Here is a 21,002-nt window from a genome sequence, read left to right as displayed (position 1 = left end):
AAACAAGGATCATTATAGTGGGTGCTATTTAAAAAGTGCTGAGCATCAAATACCTGCTCAAGGGAACTGGAACTTGTGCATCCTCATCCTCCACAGATAAAGCACACCTATTATTGTGGTGTGATACCAGAAGCTATAAACTGAAAGGTGTTGTTATTTGTAATTTCATCTGTAACTTACACCCAAAGAGGTTGAACTGGTAGTCCTAAGAACCATCTAACTGGGAGTGGCTTAATTCTTTATCAGATTTACTTTACAAAATGCAGATGTTGTAGAACAAGAACTCTATGCTTTAAGCCTTGTTTGCAGTAAAAATAAAGTTAACAGCTATGACATTCTTCGTCCTATCTCCAAGATCAACTTGCAATCCAGACAGCAACTGCATAGCTGAAGTATGATGAGGTGGTCAGATTTAGTAATGATCAACTGCTGGCTTTGCTCCCTCTCCTACGCATACTCATTCTATGGGGAACAAATGTAGAGGATATAAATAACAAAATTGTTAGATCCTTACCTGAAAGCTACATGCTTGGTATATTCATATAGTATGCAAAAAAAAAGGGGGGGGGGCACAGATGGGAAGTTTCCTAGGTTCCAGCCAGAGTAATTAATGCCAAGGAGCTATGAGAGTTGTAGTCTAAAGTACATGGAGGCTAGCTGTCGCCCCAATGTATTTTCATTTGATTTGATTTAATTTATTCCTATACTATCATCCATGTTAAGCATCCTCTTGTATATTCATGTTACATATGTATTAACATTTATTATTGGCTCCTATGTATTATAATTTTTATTATTGTAATTGTTTTCATATTATTTTTAATTTCGTTAGCAGCCCAGTCACTTGTTGATATGAAGACTTGCAAATTGAATAAAAATAAAAGTAAATTAATAGGAATTAATTTAATCAGGAAAAAAGAAAATCAATTAATAATATCTATTTGATCAATGACTAACAAAAACTTGCCAAATTGATCAAATACTCTTTTGAATCAGCTTCTGTTTTAACCCTATATAACTGGATAATTGGAGATAATCAATATTTCATATTTTAATGCGGAATGCACTTACATCTAAGCACAGTATAGATATCCATACTTGAATTGCATTGTTTTCCAAAGAACATCTTTTTACAGGAAACCCAATTCTTCAAAAGACTCTTAAAATAAACAATAGGTAATTATCACTTCTAGGCAACATGTAATTACAAAGTATTATATATAAACAATTATATTCTAAAAATAATATCTTGAGTGCTTTATTTAAAAAGCTGCCCTGAGCACTTCAAAATGAGATGCCTAAAATTATTAATTGCAATGAATGGTAGTAAACAAGTACCTGAAAGTACATCATCAATTGATTAACATTTTTATTATTCCCCTATCTCAGGTTTGAATTTTCTATACAAGGAAGATAAAGTTATATATACAAAATATGAAAATACTGTTTTAAGAAACTACATTTCTACCACATTTGGAAATCAACATTTGCTGTGTCTGTGAAAACATAGAAATTCAATGTGATATGTGCGCAATGGTATTTTCACTCACTTCCCAAATCTCCTATCTGAAGGTTGCATGAATTAAATGGAGCAATAGGAGTTGAGGATACCCAGTTGCTTGATGACAAATCTGATGCTAGCAATAAGCTGCTGCTGAAGCTTCGCAAGCCAGGTGGCCAGGAGAATTTAAAGGAACTCTGGGAAAATCAGGATGGTGGACAGAATGCCAAGGAGCGGAATGGCTGCTAAAGTGCCAGAGGCACTGTTAATTTTATTTCTTGCCTAGGCTTGGAGGGATATCTAAGAAAACAAAGAAGGTCAAAAATCCTGAATGAGGAAGGCTTCTAGTTGTAAATGAAAGAAATAGCTGTGGAAAATCAAATAAGATTCTTTTTCTGTATCAGTCGCTAACACTGAGACTGAATTGAGGAGATGGGAGAAATGAAACAATGCTAAATAAGATTTGTCACCTGACAGGCTTGGATAAATTTTACCCAGGTTTTTGAAGTAAATTAAGACTTTGTGAAATCAAGCAAATTACATTTTCTTGCCTAAACGGTGGAGGTTCTGTTGATTCTTCCCATGGGAAAAATTATCCAAATTATCCATATTAAGGCAACCTTTTGAAGAGGCTGATTTAAAGTTGAAAAACATTCACAAACTTTGCACGTCTTTAGAACTGATTTTGATGTTTGATACTGAACACACCAGTACAAGAGAATATTTGTAGCTCAGGGTTGCACCATGGGGTTAGGTCTACAAGAAAACAGCCAAACGTAGAGAAAACCAAGAACCCCATTATATTGTACATGTTACTTAGGTTGCTAGCTGGCACCATTTTTTTACGTATCAAAAGCAAAATTGGTTCCTGAACATGACAATAAAATATAGTCAAATCACTGTCAGTCCCTACATGGGTAAAAGGCATAGTTTAAGCTGTAGCAAATTACATTCATGAAAACTATTTGAAACCAAGGCTCAAGTTCTATGCTGATATTAGCAAATATACTATTTCAGGCATGTTCCATATATTTGTGTACATTCCAAACTATAATAGATACTCATGCCTCACCAAACTTCAGTTCTAAAGGTCAGATTTATGACAACACTGGACAAGATAAAATCAGAAGATACTAATGGGAACATACACTGGCAGCAAACTTGGCAAATCAGAATACACTGCTACTTTCTACATTTATTAAAGATAAAAACATTTAAATAAATTTATTTTTAATCAAGTCATTAAAAGAAGATATGTTTTTATTCTCAGGTAAATTGATTCTTCCTGTTTATCAAGCTTCATCTCGTAGTCCTCAACTTATTAGTACAATTAAGCCCAACATTTCCACTGCTAAGCAAGTTAAGTGAGTTTTGCCCATTTTATGACCTTACTTGCCACAATTGTTAAGTGAATCACTACAGTTGTTAAGTTAGAAACATGGTTGTTAAGTAATTCTGGTTTCCCCATTGACTTTGCTTATCAGAAGTTCACAAAAGATGGTCACATGACCTTGGGATGGCCGGTATCTGTTGGGTAGTGTTGGGCTTTAGGACTGAGTGAACATGGTCTAGAGAACAGATTTCCTGATGTTTTACTGACAACTGTGGCTAACATCTTCAGAGACAAAGTGGTTTGCTATATACAGTAGACCACAGGCCTTTTGATAGCCAGGTGTCCTGACTTCTGATTGGCCTTTGGCTGAGCTGGTTTCTGATTGGTTCTTTGTGTCCGATGCTGACTGGTTGTTTTGATTATTTTGTTTTAGGATTGATTAGCTGTTCGTGCCAGTTTCTGTTTGTCCATTTTTGAATGCTAATTTCAGATTGTTTCTTGTTTTGTGCTGGATTCTGATTGGTTAGTCTGAGCAGCTGAGACCTGATTGGTCCCAGGCAAGTTTCTGGTTTTGCTTCTTTGGAAAACGGATTCTTGATTGATCCTTCTTTGGGACAGGATCTTGGTATAGTACAAGCTGGTAACCTGACTTCATTCATTTTCAGTTTTTCTTTTTTCTTTATTGAAGCTGTTAGGATGTTTGTGGATTTCAATAGGCTCTTTATGCAGGTGTATGTACTGTAACTATTTGATGTGCTGTTGTCTGCTCAGTTGCTTGTGGTCTACATAGCAGACCACTTTCCCTATGAAAATGCTATCCACAATTGCAAACAAAATGTCAGGAAATCTGTTCTCTAGACCATGGTCACTAATTTAAAACGTTTCCTTGTTCGGCACTATACACTGAAGGTAACTAATCCTTGAAATGTTAATATTATTTAGATTTGATCAGTTTTTACCAGGTTCCTTACCTGCTGCCATCACAATGGAACAAGTGTGAGGTGGGATAGGTGGTAGGGGTATTGCTACAGTAAGAGAAATACAGTAATTAATTAATCAAAATATAATTACTGAATGCTGAGAAAGTATTCAGATTTTTCTATGTATATTTGAAAGTTATTATATGATAACTAAAGCAAGCCACCTAACAACTTACCTACCAATTTTATTTTTATCTTGCCTTTGTAACTCAAGGCAGCAAATATACATAATATTCCTTCCTCCTCCTATTTTCTCTACAACAGCAACTCTATGAAGTATGTTGGGCTGAGAGGGAGTAAGTAGCTCAAAATCACCCAGCTGGCTTTCATCCCTAAGGACTAGAACTCCCAGTCTCCTGGTTTCTAGACCAACACCTTAACCACTATACCAAACGCATTTGCTATTGTCATAGGAGCTTCAGAATTCATTCCCCTTATGCAAAAAATTGTACTGAAAAACACCAGTGCTATTAAAATTAAAGCTATCCCTCACTCCATGCTTCAGTCATTCTAAAAAATTACTTAGAAAGCAATGAAATGCAAAAACTGAAGTTGTAGCTTCTCAAAAGAGCATCATTTAAACAAACTACAATTTTTACTTTTGTCAAGTTCAAAGCCTACTATTTTTACACCTAGCATGCAATTTATCTGAAAGCAAAGTCTAATCCAGGGTGTCAAACTCAAGGCCCATGGGCTGGATCTGGCCCGTGGAGTGCTTAGATCTGGCCTGCAGGGCCGCCCTGGAAACAGCAAAGGATCGGTCCACGGTGCCTCTGCCAGTGAAAACAGAGCTCGGGAGGACTGCAGGCGGCCCTCGCGAGCTCCTTTTCACTGGCAGAGGGTTGCAGGAGGCTGTCACAATCGAAAACAGAGCTTGGGAGCCCATTTTTGCTGGCAGAGCACTTGGACCACCATAGGTGCCCCTGACATGAGTTACATTGAGCTGGCCATGCCCACCCTGACCACGACCACCCCACCCCCCACCCCCAACCCCCCGAGGTCAAACACAATCCTGATGCGGCCTTCAATGAAATCAAGTTTGACATCCCTGGTCTAATCCATCTAGCACAATGCCCTACCATTCCATAATCAAAATAGGAAACTGGCACCTCAGCAAACTCTAAAACTGTAGTTTATGCCTATAGCATCAGCACAATGTTAAAAATAACAGTCCTACAAAATTCTGCAGCTGCTTATTTATACAACCTGTCATTCTTCTTTACATTTTTGAAAATGCAATGGATTTATAAGGTTTGTTAAAGAAATTTTAGGACTATTTGGAGCACACAATAGAAACGTTGTTCAAATGGACAAGAAGACAGAAATATACAAATGGTACTCATTGCAAAAATTTCTAAACTATATTTACCATTCAAAGTTAGATCATTTGAGGATCTTTCTGAAATATTCAAATATGATCAGTTTTAATATGCATGTATATGTTGCATATAAATTGATAGTGTTTGTTTACCAACTCTTAATTTTAATTGTGTAGTAGTTAGCATAAATTCATTATTCCCTAGAAAAGTCTGCATAAAAAGTGAATCTAAATAAATAATCAAATATACAATTACAATGTTGCTAGAATTGAGGCTTCTAGTAATTGCAGCTACACAATGAATAGAAAAGTTGTTTATACTAAATAACATCTCCTACACAGGCATTTCTAAGGTTTATTTATCAATATGACTCCAATCATGTGTGGTCACTTTCAGCTGTCTCTGAATTAATTTTTTTATTTTACATTATTCCACAATTCCATAATTTTAATCCAGTTTTTATTTTCAAGAACAGGATATTTAATTATATTATATTTATTTATTTTTTATTGAAAAACAGCATCTACGTTATAGCTATCCAATTTCTCACCTCTATGGCTTGGATTCTCCTTTGTCAGTCAAAATATTGTATCAAAAAGACAGCACTTTCCTAGTTCTGAGTTAAAGCTGAGTGGCAAATAGTCACCAGCAGTTCAAACGCTTACTCACAATTCAGAGACGTGATCATGTATCATGTTCCCTTAAAATTGTATAAGGAAAAATGGATCTATGCTGCACCATTACCAGCAGAGGACAGAACTCAAGCTTTTAGTACATTGCAACTCCATGGCAATTATTTCCACATTATCTGCCAATATTGTACCTCAAAAATACCAACCTTCTAACAGCCAAAGGCCCCTCCCTGAGAAATTGTTTATCAAGCTAGCTCTAGCATTTATTGGCTTCATTCCTGAATATCAGTTGCCAGCTAGAATAAAGTGTGTGTAAGGTCAGCAGTTCTGCATAGCCTGTCCTTCCACCATCTTCTCAGAACTGTTCAAACAGAGGAAAAGATAGATCTCATCAAATAGATTTTTTTCTTTCCCATCATCTACAATTCTGCTGACAAACACACACTTGCTGCAGAAACAAGTCCCCAAGGACACATACTGTAGAGAACTTGCAGAACTGGATACACATAAATCTCATTATTTTTAGCTGAACTTGGGATCGCTGTAGGGGAGATAAAGCCAATGGGTAAAATCTTCCTCTCTTTCAATTGCTGAGGCCCTAGTTTGCTATGGCAAACACATAGAAATCAAATCTCACCTTTTTATACATGAATGTATAATCAGTGGTTCCAGATCTTTATAGAGCACTGGCACCAAGCTATTTTCCAACCATCTTCTCTAGGTATTACTCAATGCTATCATTTTGGGAGAAGCTACTGGTTACTGTATTTTCATGAGATACAGAAAACGGAAGCCAGGAAATGTTTCTTTATCATGTCATCAACATTACACCCAGCTTCACTTTGGAAATCTGACTAGCGCCACCCCATCCCTCTTTGCTCTGGTGATTGCCTTCCACAAATTTGACCTTTGTCCCACAGCTTAAGCTACCTAGCCTGAAATTTTAAAATCTCCTATAGGATGACAAGAAAAATTACTCCAGGGATGCCCAACCTTGGCAAATTTAAGACTTGTGGATTTCAACTCCCAGAATCCCTCAGCCAGTTGAAGTCCACAAGTCTGAAAGTTGCCAAGGTTGGACATCCCTGAACTATTTCATTCCATGCACCTTCTTTAGTCAAATTCCAGCTGGCATCTGTTTTAAAATATAGGCCCGTGATGGCGAACCTATGGCACACATGCCTCAGGTGGCACACGCAGCCGTATCAGTAGGCATGTGAGCTCAGCTCTGGTGCTGATTTTCAGGCCTTCTGGGCCCACCAGAAGTAGGGAAACAGGCTGTTTCCTACCTCTGGAGGGCCTCGGGGGGTGTTGGGGAAGGCCCATTTTTTGCTGTCCCCAGCCTCCAGGACCTCTCTAGGAGTCTGGGGAGGGTGAAAACGGCCTCCCCCCCCGGAGACCGAAAATGGCTTGTTTGCCAACTTCTGGTCCCACCGGAAGTTGACAAACAGACCGTTTTCGGCCTCTGGAGGACCTCCGGGAGGGTGGGAAAGGACGTTTTCACCCTCCCCAGACTCCTAGAGAGGCTCTGGAGCCAGGTGAGAGAGAAAAACGGGCCTACCAGGCCATCATGTGCAAGGAGTGGGGGGGGGGGTTTGCACATGCATGCGCAGGGCACATAGAATTATGGATGTGGGCTGCGCTTGTGTGACCCCCCCCTTCCTGGCACGTGATGACAAAAAGGTTAGCCATCACTGATATAGGCAGAAAGAAGAGGATTAACCACATCCATGCCAATTATCACATTTCCAAAATAATTGCTGAGGCCCTAGTGCAGTGATGGCGAACCTTTTTGCCATCGCGTGCCAGGAGAGGGGGGCAGGGGAGGGTCACACGCGCACGTGCGCATGCGCACGCAACCCCACCCACCCCCGCTCCTGGCACATGATGGCCTGGTAGGCCCGTTTTTCTTTCTTACCTGGTTCCAGATCCTCTCTATGCATCTGGGAAGGGCAAAAACAGCCTTTCCCACTCCCTTGGAGGCCCTATGGAGGCTGAAAGGGCCCATTCCCCAACTCTCGGTGGGGCAGGAAGTGACATTTTTTGCTGTCCCCAGCTTCCAGAACCTCTCTAGGAGTGGGGACAGGAAAAAATGTCACTTCCTGTCCCACCGGGAGTCGGGAAATGGGCCCTTTCAGCCTCCGTAGGGTCTCCAGGGGGTGGGAAAGGCTGTTTTCGCCCTTCCCAGATGCATAGAAAGGATCTGGAGCCAGGTAAGAAAGAAAAACGGGCCTTCCCCACCCCCCCAGGCCCTCCAGAGGCAGGAAACAGACTGTTTCCCTACTTCTGGTGGGCCCAGAAGGCCCAAAAATCAGCTGGCTGGCGTGCGCATGCGCCCCAGAGCTGAGCTGGTGTGCCCACTAATATGTCTCCGTGTGCCACCTGTGGCATGCGTGCCATAGGTTCGCCATCGCGGCCCTAGTGATTCCTCCCTGAACAGCTGTCAGGGCTTCGCCAACTAAATTGCATAACATATAGTAAAAAGCACTTTATTTTTATTTTTCTATTTTGCCCATCTATGCAGGTAATCCTCGACTTACAACAGTTCATTTAATAACTGTTCAAAGTTAAAGCAGCACTGAAAAAGTGACTTACAACCATTTTTCACAGGTATGACCATTGCAATATCCCCATGGTCATGTGATCAAAATTCAGATGTTTGGAAACTGACTCATATTTATGACAGTTGCAGTGTCCCAGGGTCATGCAAATCATCTTTTGTGGCCTACTGACAAGCAAGATCAATGGGGAAGCCAAATACACTTATCAACCATACTACTAAATTAACAACTGCAGTGATTCACTTAACAATGGTGGCAAGAAAGATCGTAAAATGGAGCAAAATTCACTTAACTTAACTGTCTCATTTAGCAACCGAAATTTTGGGTTCAATTATGGTTGTAAGTCGAGAACTACCTATAACAAACTAACACATAAGTATCAATGAATACAGGAGTCTTGAATGTCTAAATTTTATTTAGCTAGGAACAGGTCATCCCAGAGTCTATGTGGTCACTAAAATCAACTTGGTGCCACCTAAACATTTAATCAATCAAGAAACAGTAAACTAAAAACTATAGTATTAGATTAAACTATCCACTATTCTCTGAATTCATGTTCTGCTTTTAAAGCCTTTTTTTCATATACTTTATTTTCATTAGACAATTGGGCCAGTGTAGAATTCTTACATGAACTTTCATGAAAGTGAATGGAAGAATAAAGTTAACTGATTGCTCCGTGATGATTTAACAGTTGCCTTGTTATTCCATAATTGGTTTGCCTTGACAACTTAAATAAATAGGGTTGTGATAAGCAGTGTGCAATTGGCAGAAAGCAGATGGCAACTGAATCACTCTGTTAAGCTACCAGTAAGAACATCCATCATCTCTCCAGTCATATTTCTTAGAGTTAGTTGCACTAAAGTTCTTTAAGAAATTATTGCTATAAACTTCAGGGTTGGTTGGCTAGGGCTACCTGATCTGGCCTGCAAAAATTTGGGCAACCACTACATAGCACCAAAGAGAATCTTATATATTTCTACTGCCTTCTAGTAGTAACTGAATTTGTGTTGCTAGATCTGGTAAACTTAGGCTTGGAAAGATATTAACTTTTTCCTAAATCCATGTTATATTCCTGGAGTGTATCACATTACATTATACTTTAGAACATTATATCTGAAAAATAACATTTGTTTATTGTGTATATATTCTACTGGATTAAAAATTACTCTTGGCAGTCTATAACATTTAAACCTATCTATATTTAAAATCCATACATGAATCAAGATGAAATCAGGTGGGACATGGAGATTAATGAGCCAAGAACATTTAACATGGGCACAGAGAAGTCTATCAGAGGCAGGCTTGAAAGTAGACTTATGGCCTTTTTCATTTTATTCTTAATATATTGTATGTGTGGATATGATAGTTAGCTTTAAATCTTTGAATGTCTTTTCATACTCTATTGAACACGATGTTATCAGCCAAAAAGTTCTGTGAACTTGTATCCAGTCTTTTTGCATCCTATAAGGCACCTTGGCAACCACATTCTGGCTTTGCTATACAGAAAACAAAGTTCCTAAATGGATGCCAGAGATGTAGAGACACGTCAAATGACTTGCTGAAGATGAAGTCTAAACCAGTTCTAGAAATCCAAAAATACAGTACCCACCCAAAGGAGGATATGGTTTCAGATGTCACCACACCTAAGGTACTTCTAACCCAGCAAAAGTTGAAAGAGTTCAAGACTCTACCTAACAATGGAACACCAATCCCAGGAAGTTGGTGTATTTGGACAAGAGGGACAAAGCAAGCTGATGAACAGGTATTTTCATTTCCTATTCAGAATAGGTTTTTAATCTCATTTTGTTTATTTAACATTTCTCTCACACTGCAATTGTGAGAGGCCCAACTTGCAGGGGGGAAATTATTAAAGGCATGAACTAAATTGACAAATTATTACAGAAATTATGTTAATTTATTTAAGAGAAGACTCCCCTGGGGCCTTTGGAGTCTTCCAAAAAGGAGTCTGCATCATTTAAACTGACTGGTAGAATAACAGATACAAGCTTTTGTCACTTTTCAACAATTCACTCTCTTTCTGAGCCCACCAAATATTATTCTGCCTATTTCCAGAAGATCCTCACCTTTCAGGAAAAGATTTTCAAGAACAACAGTTTCAAAGAAAAGGGGGAAAAAATTCTCTCAGGCTTCTGCTGTTCATTTGACTTACAAACCAGACTACTATGACAGCAATCGTTTAGATCAGTGTTTCTCAACCTTGGAAGCTTGATGATGGGTGGACTTCAACTCCCAGAATCCCCCAGCCAGCGTTGCTGGCTGGGGGATTCTGGGAGTTGAAGTCCACCCATCTTCAAGCTTCCAAGGTTGAGAAACACTGGTTTAGATCTAAACAAAATCTTTAGAGGTTCATCTGATCTGTCCCTGGGAGGCTTTCAAGGAATTGGTGCAATTGGAGGATGGTTCACATACTTCAACCCACTGAAAGCCCATTCTAGAATTACAATGAAGATTTGTTGGTGTAGGATAAAAAAAAAGATAACATTAAATTTGCTGACAACCTACATCATAAGTAACACAATTTAATGCAAAACTCCATGACTTTTCAGAGTAGAATAATGTTTTAAAAATATTGAAAGTGTTTAAAATTTAAACTCTCCTTCAAGTCAAGCTCAGTTCCTGTTGACTTCATAGACACATTTGCAGGATAGAATATGGGTTTCCTTGCCTTTATACAGGATTTGTTTTTTTCCCCTGTCTAGATTAGATTATCATTAAATCATTTGTAACCAGGCCAACCTTTGTTATTCTTCTGAGAGTAGTAAAGATCTTATTTTTTTAAAGAGAAAAATCTAACTGATATCTCTTTTAATTTTCCTTAAACATTTCTCTCAGAAAATTATGCAAGCATAACATGACATTCTGTATCATTTTAAATTTCAAAGACACTGAAATATTATAAACATGACCATCAACTGAATTTCAAGAGATTTTACTAATGGAGTACTCATGAAGCTACTTTTAAGATCTGCCTTAACAGTCCATTTGCTCAATCTCTATCCTGCCTGGGTTGAATTAGAAAGCTTTTTAAAAGACTTTTTTATTGAAGAAAATGTGATAATAAACCTCTTTTAAAACTTCCCAGTCAAAACTGAAAAACTGGGTAGAGGGTGCTATTAGAGTGGGGTTCACCACATTTTTATTGCTCATGGGATCATGGTAAACACTTGCCCAGTTGGGCAGCAATACATTCAAATAAATAATAAACATCTGACTCAATAGGTGGCGAACAATGCCAAATTCAACCTAAACACCTGGCTGGCTGTGCAATGAACAATAGTAACTGGAGAAAATTACAAAATACAAAAACCTGCAAATAGATGTAGAATGAACATGGCAGAAGAAAGCAAAGATAGCACCAACAGTAATAAACACTTTGCATGCAATCGCAAGACATTTGGAGCATCACTTGAACAGCAACGGCATTGATAAAATCACCATCAGTCAATTGCAAAAGGCAGCTGTGTATTGTTCAACATAGACATCCCTTTCTCTGACCCTGCTTCTGATTGAGTGATAAACTATGTGCACATACTCATATTTCTTTTGCAGTGTACTAACCATTGCAAATAACCTGGAAGAAATTAACAGCTCAGTAGGCATCAAAAGTATTCTCCTGAAATGAAATTGTATCTAACACCAAAATACCCATGTAACTCGTTTTGTATAAAGAAATACAAATAAAATTCTCCCCCAAAGCAGCAGGGAAACATGAAAATGTTAATGTCAAATACTAATGCAACAGGAATCTCTTTCAGAAACTACTTTTAATACCAATCAAATTCCGGATGTAGGAACATTCCAGTTTCCTCTGGCTTAACACTGAAAATGCTAACACCCAACACCTGCCAGTTGATAAGTAGTAGGCTGAGGAAATTATTTTTCTTTTTCAGCAACTGAGGACCCCCATAAAATTCAGCTGTTTATAGAGTTAAGTCTCCTCATCCCCCCATATCTTGTTATTTGAAGTACTGTATTTCCAAATATGGCAGTCATACTTTCTTCTGCGCTGTACCAAATATGTCTAAATGCATTTGGCTACAATATCAAGCTAAAGAATAAGACTCTTCACCAAATAAATTCCAGAATGTTAATTGATTTGCAGTGAGTGAAGTTCTAGAATTGCTTTTAAAATCAGCTTAACTGTGGGTGATTTATGTAGACAAATCCATGCAATGTTGAGGTCAGCCAATGGGAAACCAGAGATGGTGTCACCTGCTGTTTTCAAAAAAGCAATTTTACTTCCCATCATTCCTATGCATTCCTTTTTATTCCCAATTAATCTTTTATTCCAACAAGATGGATAAAATGGGTGTCTTTTTTCCTTATATTTTCTTCTTTCTATCTCTTTGAATTTCTCTTTTTCTTTTTATATATTTTTTAGCTTGTGGTAGCCTATTATCTTTGTATTTGTAAATGCTAATAAAATTATAGAGAGAGATAGGGAGAAAGAGGGGGGGAGAGAGAGACAGAGAGACAGAGAGACAGAGAGAAACAGATGGGGAAAGGGATTCTTTTTAAGTCAGTAAAGAAATTGATAGCATCTTCTTATCTAAGAACCAATCTTAGAGTCACTGAGATGAGCAGTATCGGAATTGCAAGAATATGAAGCCTAAAGATCTACAACTTGTTTGTAGATTGTTCTGTTCCAGGTTCTTTTTATTTTCCAAAGGTAAGATATATATTTGACCTTAGTGATGGCTTTAATTGAGATCCAAATTCTGATTATAGGTAAAAAATTACTGCAACAGCTCCAATCTAACTATTTATGCATGTAGCTTCTATGTTTGGAGTCATTTCAAATTAATTCTATTCCACTGAATACAACAGATCTGAACAAGGGAAGTAAGCAGAAGTGAAGGCATTATCATAAGCAATGGAATCATGCTCCTCTTTTTGTTCAAATATACACAAACACATGCATTAAAATGGTAAAATTATTTCTAATCCAAGCCATTTTATTTTAAAAGATTTGCCTTATACAAGCTTATTTCTTAATAGTCCACTTCCCCTTTTGGAAAGCTCCATAATACTGTAACTAATTACATACAAATTTTAAAAAGTTATCTTTTAAGTTTCTTTAGTTTGGAATGTGTTTTTTAAATCTTGGTTGAATGACAAGCTATTTTGAAAGAGGCCTTCTTGGCAGTCTCAATTTTTTCAGGTGAACATGCAGTAGCATGCAGGAAAAAATCAGGTTGCACCTGTAAAGCCAAATGGCAAAAATGTCAGGAGCTTATTTTTCCTCTATGCTAATTTTGAAAGGTCAACTTTAAAAAAAGATTAAGAAGGGATTTGGGTAACAGTCAATCTTCCACAGTTAAGAATTAGATGTTTAAGGACTTTAACATTTACTACTGCCAAAGCTATTAATTATGTCTTCTCTTTTTTAAATTATTGACTGATGGGCAACTATCAGCAGCAGTATCTGAGAAGAGGGGACAAGGGAAATCAGACTGACAAAAGCAGTATTGCAATATAAGTCCCTCCCATTTTCTATGAGCATTATGTGACATAATGTATTTCGAAAAGGCAATGATGCTGTTTTTGTCATAATGATGAAAGCAGCCTCATTATGTCCACACTGCTGATTATGAGAACTAATGATTCATCAGGAATGTTGGTTCAAATTAAAGCTTTTTTGCGTGTTTAAATAAAGCTAAAGCTTTTAAGCAACACCTTTGAGTGATGGAAGAAATGTCAACACCTATTTTTTAGGACATATCTTTTCAGGCCATGATTTACTGTATGTAAAAAGTCTCACTTCTCTTGTCACTGTCTCCAGTCTGCAATAAAGAAAAACCAAACTATAACTCAGTTGCCTGAAGGTTTTGCAATCAGGATAAGGACTTAATTCAACATCCAAAAGTGCACTATACTTCTAAGACCTCATATACAATCTCTACCTGAGATTGAGGTAGATAGAAAGGGAACTAATTATGGAGATAAGACCATCTGCCTACAGATAGTCCTTGATTTACAACCGCAATAGGACCAGAAAATTCATCATTAAGTAATGTGCTCGTTACGTAGGACATCACAGGAGAGCATCCAATTTTGCAACTTTTTTGCTATGGTTGTTAAGCGAATTACCAGCAGTCATTAAGTGAGATAATACATGATCATGACTTATCTCTTGTTCGCTTCCCCATTGATTTTGCTTGTCAAAAGCTGGCTGGGAAGGTCAGAAATGGCAATCACATGACTACAGGACACTGCAATTTTCATAAGTGTGAGCCAGTTGTCAAGCACCTGATTACAATCCTGCTGGTAATTCACTGAACAACCACAGCAAAAAGATTGCAAAATTGGGTGCTCTCATGATTCCTTTTCTCAGCAACTTCAAATGGTTGTTAAATGAATGATCCTAAATCAAGGACTACCTATACTTCAAAACAAAGTTAAGATCAGAGAAATTGTCTGTCCCAGGACAATAAAACTGCAAGCTATGCAAAAAAACCACATTCAAAATTATAAACTGTTAAAAACTACTGAACTAAAATGGAACCCTAAATATAAACACACATTCCTCCTTCTCCATGTTAAACTAGTTGGAAGAGTTCATAACTATAACTATAACTCTTATTAAAGTTCCTCATTTCTTTTCCCGATTTCCGGAGAAATTGCATCCGCTTCGAAGATATTCTGGTAGGACTTTGTAAAGACTGCTGAACTATGTTCACTCAACATAGGAGTTTTTAATGAAGCATCGTGTACTTATCAGTTTTGATCAAGCATCTATTCATTGAATTTGTATGTCTGCCCATCTCAACGAGTGACTCCGGGTGGCGAACAGAATTCAAATTGAATAAGAACAATAACAAACATTATAAAAATTAAAAATGTAAGGCAGTTTATAAAATAACCCATGAAAAACTTAAAGGAAGAAATATATGCCTATTCTGAGCTTCTTGATTCCAGAATGAACAAATGTGAAAACAAAACCTTAAAAGTAGGAATGTGGCAGTTCTCCAAACTATTTTCTATGAGATAAATAGAGAGGCGGGAATCTCCTTCCCATCTCACCTCAATGAAAAAGAGTAATTCTAAATTGATCTAATTCCCAATCTAATCTAATTTTAATGCAAGCGAGAAAAGGGGTTGGAGCTAGCATTTTTTTTACCAACAGAAAAGACACAGAATGTTTTATCAGTTTGGGGTCCAAATCAGACTTTTAAATACAGGTAGTCCTCAACTTACAACCACAATTGAGCCCAAAATTTATATTGTTAAGTGAGAAATTTGTTAAGTGAGTTTGCTCCATTTTACAACTTTTCTCACCTCATTTGTTAAGTGAATCACTGCAGCTCTTAAATTAGTAACATGGTTATTAAGTGAATCTGCTTTCCCCATTGACTTTGTTTGTCAGAAGATCACACAATTCCAGGACACTGCAATCATAAATGTAAGTTAGTTGTCAATCATCCGAATGTAAATCACATGACCTGCAAAGATCATAAGTGTGAAAAATTGTTGTTAAATCCCTTTTTCAGTAGCGTTAACTGTGAACTGTCACCAAATGAACTGTTGTAAGTCGAGGACTACCTGTATATTGGCTTTCTCTAAATATGCCCTCTATGTGCTTTTTAAAACTATTATTTAAGAAAAAGGGCTGGAGACAACCAGTCCCACTTCAGAACAGTCCAGTGTTTTAGGAGATCTACTTACAATATTTTTTGGAAGATGAGTCAATTTTCTGTTCATATATTTAAGATGCCTTTCAGTACCCCTACTGCCATCTAGTGAACATTTTTTAAAAGAAAAATAAAGAATAACTACAAGGCTGAACTATTCACAACATTTAAACAAACATGTCATATTTGTTTTCTTTCTTTCTTTCTCATTTCCTACTATTTTTTTACTTTTTCCACTAAGTAGCAAAAACTATAAATAGGTAGGTGAGGAAAAACAAAAGAACAATATTTTTATCTTAAAAAAACAACAAAAATGCCCTTTTACAAGCACCAATTAAAACCCAAAAGGTGTGTCTGGGAACAGAATGTAATTCTTCCAATGCAAGTACACCAAAAGCAAAACTATGCAGCCTCACCCACATGGGAAGCTCCAGCTACTAAACAGGTATTGCATCAGTAATTATGATTAATTGGAATACCAAATAGCTCTAACCGAGATAGTTCTAAGATAAAATAAATATGATCAGGTGTAGACAGTTATTTTAAAAAATGCAGAGAAAAAAAGTTGCACAGCTAACTGTGTCTCTTTTTGAGACATTTGCCTCAAACATTCAATTGTGTCAATTGTAATTTAGAAAGAAAATCATATTTTGATAGTTCCAGGTGTACAAACAAGGTCTAGTGTAATTTTTTATAGTAGGAAAAATATGTTTTGCTTATCAGTGCACATATAATTTTAAATGTAAATGACCATATTTATTATTACTGGCTCTCTCCCATTAAATGGAGGCCTGACTCTGCTTAGGTTCTGATTGTGATCTATCAACAATCAGATGTAATCTGGACAAACAGTAATAAGCATAAATTCACATATAATGATTGCACTAACTGATTTGCATAATCCAGTTGGTCAATTCATTACCATGACCAGTGAAGATGACACAAAAGAACATGAAATCTTTCAAAGAATTCTTCTGTCAAAGAATTAAAAGAATTCTTCTTTACCATAGTCTCATGTGATATTTGATTATATTTTTATATACCTATTTACCTTTAAAATTATATACCTTATTTTGTACTTCATGCTTTTAGCTAGTAGATATAAAAAGTTAACAGGCATGAAGTTGCAGTGACAGAGATAGAATATGTATATTATATATTTATTTCTATTCTGATTCTGAGGTGGTGTTCATAAAATAGTAAAACTTTTCTCCACACTCCATCAAAACTTTCAAGCGCAATGTAATCCCAATATTATTAGTATCCTCAAAAGAACAGATAAAGAATAGACAACAATAAAACGGTATTTGTTACAGTACATGGAAACTGTAAGAATGCTGTCTTCAACTGCAAAACTGACATCACTCCCACAAACTTTAGAAACAATTTCTTCATAGTGTCAATAAAGGTCAGCAAAGATAAGCAGAAAGGAGTTCTCAGTGGTGTCCTTGGGGGCTTTAAAATTTATATCCAATCCTGGGAAGCTCCTAGAACAGGAGGGTGGTTTTACTTTTGCTAAAAGTCAAGGATGGAGTTAATCCAGAAGCTATTTTAGTCGATAATTTGGTATTTTGTTAGCATATTGCAAAGATAAAACAGATCATCAGTAAATTGGATCAAAGGATAATTAGTAGAATTGTAAATACTAATTTCTGCTAATTTTGTGTAAGATTATATTGAGTGATAATAACTACATTCTAACAACACATATCATGCTTTTACAAGCTCTTATGCCAGGAGATTAACTTTTGATTGATTTGTTTTTCTCTTATGAAACGCTCCAACATTTAAGGGATAAAAAGTTCTTTCATGAGTAAAGAACACTTTCCTTCTGCATGCCGAAAGGCATCTCTAATACAAATAGTACTCAATTTATGACGAAATTAGGACCAGATCTTCCATCACTAAGCAATGCAGTTGTTAAATGAGTCATCATATGACTACACCCAATTTTATGACCTTTTTTGCTGCAATCGGTAAGCAAATCCGGCTTTCTCTGATGACTTTGGTTGTTGGAAACCATGCAGGAGTGTCACAAATGGCAATCATGTGACTCACAATGCTACAACCATTATAAATACATGCCAGTTGACAAGCACCCAAATTGCAATCATGTGATTGTGGGGGGTGCTGTGACGGTCTTCAGTGCAAGTAACTTTTTTCAACGCCATTGTACTTTTGAACACTCAGTAAATGAACGGTCATATGTTGAGGACTAGCTGTACAAGCAATTAATAGAGATCCTCAATATGGATGGTGGGGGGAATAGGAATTATCTACTGAACAGAACACACAAAAATTGAATTAAGGGTGTGTTATGGTTTTATACAAAATATATTTTAATTATATAAATAAGATTCACCATTGTTTGCTATTATAGTTCCAAGGAAAATCTAACTAATTGCTATATGATACTTTCTTAAGAACAGTATCACAATGTACTCATTTACACACAAGAATTCCTTTGTGTTAATATTCCTTTTCAACATGGCAAAAATGATTGACCGTTTTCTCCGGATACTGATCTTTGCCAAGTCATAGAGGAGACTGACTTTCTGTTTCTAAGGCATTGTGTTATAAAGTAATTGTTTTTGTAGATATTTGGTAAGATGCTAGTTTTTCCAAAAAAATCTATGGCTCCAAAAGTCCCATCTTAGCTGGACAATTGTAATAATTAGTGACTGCATGTTAGGAGTGGAAAATCTGTATCTAATGATTTAGCCCTGGCCTAAACAAAGATCTGCTGGAGTTTAGCAGTTTAAACCTAACAAGTTTCTCTATCTTTGCCACTTCGTTCCCTGGTTTTATTATAATTCTGATTTAAGTTTACTAGATTTAAAATGTTCATCTAAATCTCCTTGTAATTAAAAACATATGGAATCCCCCATTTTTAAAAAAACTGCAGAGAATTAGCATTACACTATACAGGGAATCACATATTAAAATTGGAAATCATAAAAGTAAAAAATGCATTTTAAAGTAATCAGGTCTTAATTAAGGCAATTCATCTTCATGGATTACTGCAACGGGTTCTGTAAACAATAGTCCTTGACTTACAATCACAATTGAGCACAGAATTTATGTTGCTAAATGAGAAATATGAGTTTCACCCCATTTTATGACTTTTCTTGCCAAATTTGTTAAGTGAATCACTGCAGTTGTTAAATTAGTAACATTGTTGTTAAGTGAATCTGACTTGCACATTTACTTTCTTTATCACAAGGTCACATGTGAACACATGACCCTGGGACACTGCAACTGACATAAATACGAACTAGTTGTCAAGCATCCAAACGTAAAACATGTGACCATAGGATGCTGCAACGGTCATAAGTGTGAAAAATGGTCATGTCACTTTTTTCAGTGTTGTTGTAGCTCTGAATGATCACTAAATGAACTGTTGTAAGTCGAAAACTACCTGTATTAGGGTTCTACACATATAGGGCCTCCTAATCCCTGCTCAAAATTTTAAGGTGAAAATATCTCTGGGGGATTCAGCATTCAGAGAAACTCCTTGGAGAGAAGAAGCGGCCGCAATGCTGCAAACAACAGAGCTATATACCACTTTGTAAAACGTTCCTCCAGTGGATGAACATCATAAGAAAAGACTGTGTAAAAGAATTTCAGAAAAAAAATTGTTTGGAAAAACTATGTTAATCCAATTCAGAACATTATTTTCTACGGACAAACCAGGATTTCACACTCAATAATTTCAGTTTAGGTAAAGAATGTCACTGTTTAGTCTAAGATGCCAATATTCTCTCTCAAGAGTTCATGACCTAATTTTGCAAACTACACTTAAAATCTCAATTTATTTTGGGTGATTTCTACTGCACGACTAAATGTTAGAAGTTGTTTGTAATTTTTAATAGTTACTGCTACTTTATTTAATTTTAATTAATCTATAATAGTATTTAAATTACTATTATGATAAAGCTTTTTGTTTCAATTGAATTTTAAAGGCATACACACATATGCTTTAAAATAAATTAAATAATTAATTTGTAAATACTGTTAACTGTAAGGGAATTGTCTCAGGAGGAAATCCTTGGAAATGAGGACCAGGTATGTATAGGATTCTACCATATGCTGCTTATAGCATGTTGACAGCTTAATATCAAACATGTATCGAATTTTAAAATAACTCCCGTACATTAAGCTCTCAGCTAGAAATATATGTTCCACTTATGCCCTCTTGTGGATATAATGCTTTAAATAAGCAACACAATCACACAATATATACCAGCTCTGCACAAAGCACACATTATCACTCTCAGAAACTTTTTAAAATGCAATGGATGTTTATATTCCTCATATACAATTTAATCCATAATGGAATACAGACATATATCTATGTCCGATGCTGTAAGGATATATAGCAAGACAAAGCTCAGCCTGAGGAGAATTTCTGCATCTGGTCCCCCCACCCACCCCCAAAATGAGACATACCATACACATTTTGAAAAATATTGAACAAGACCTTAATTATGAAGCAGGAATTCTGTGCATGCACTTTACAAAACAAGGGGTTAGGGAAAAGATTCATTACCTTTTATTGGAATGACTATATGAATATAGCATTGTAACAGGGAAAAAAGGTATTACTCAATAGTTATAAACCAAATGAAGAGAACATTGGGGATCTTACGAAAAAGCCAGTTTCTATTCTAACTCTGGCTTCTCAGTGTGCTATTTTTGCAGGAAAATTCTGGAAGATGCAGCCCATTGCATTTGGAAAGCTGTTCTACCCTTTTTTACTGGAGAACAAGGAAAAATACCACAGCCTTTTGTACTGTTAAATATTAAATCAAATCTTGAAAGAAAGAAAGAAAAAAACCCCACAGAGGACAGATTTAAAAACATCAGCCAAGAATGTTTGGTTTTTTTATGCCCGGCAGCCAAGCACAGTAGCCAAAATGAGAAAACAAGTGTATAGGCAAACAGAATGGGACTTAAAAACTTTTTGGTGTCCATTCTGATTTTCCCCTTAGAACAATTAATTCATGTTCCAATCATAGATCTGT

The 21,002-nt window shown here is 36.5% G+C and overlaps 1 protein-coding gene across 4 annotated transcripts in view; it reads right to left on the bottom strand.

The window, feature by feature from the left end:
* KANK1 (KN motif and ankyrin repeat domains 1) overlaps positions 1-21,002 on the bottom strand; it is a 125,950-nt gene that overhangs the window by 68,026 nt on the left and 36,922 nt on the right. Inside the window, exon 1 of one of the 4 annotated variants that reach the window (XM_087886174.1) lies at positions 3,806-3,854. The exons of 2 other annotated variants lie outside the window; for them this stretch is intronic. The gene's annotated coding sequence lies outside the window, so the exon portion shown is untranslated. Of the gene's footprint in view, positions 1-1,071; positions 1,160-3,805; positions 3,855-21,002 lie in introns of those variants that run through there. One more of the 4 variants, XM_087886173.1, reaches the window with a different exon arrangement.

The sequence above is a fragment of the Pantherophis guttatus genome, chromosome 2, assembly GCF_059756535.1.
Source record: "Pantherophis guttatus breed Tessera chromosome 2, ASM5975653v1, whole genome shotgun sequence".
NCBI classification, from domain to species: Eukaryota; Metazoa; Chordata; class Lepidosauria; order Squamata; family Colubridae; genus Pantherophis; species Pantherophis guttatus.
This window is presented reverse-complemented; position numbering and strand designations above follow the sequence as displayed.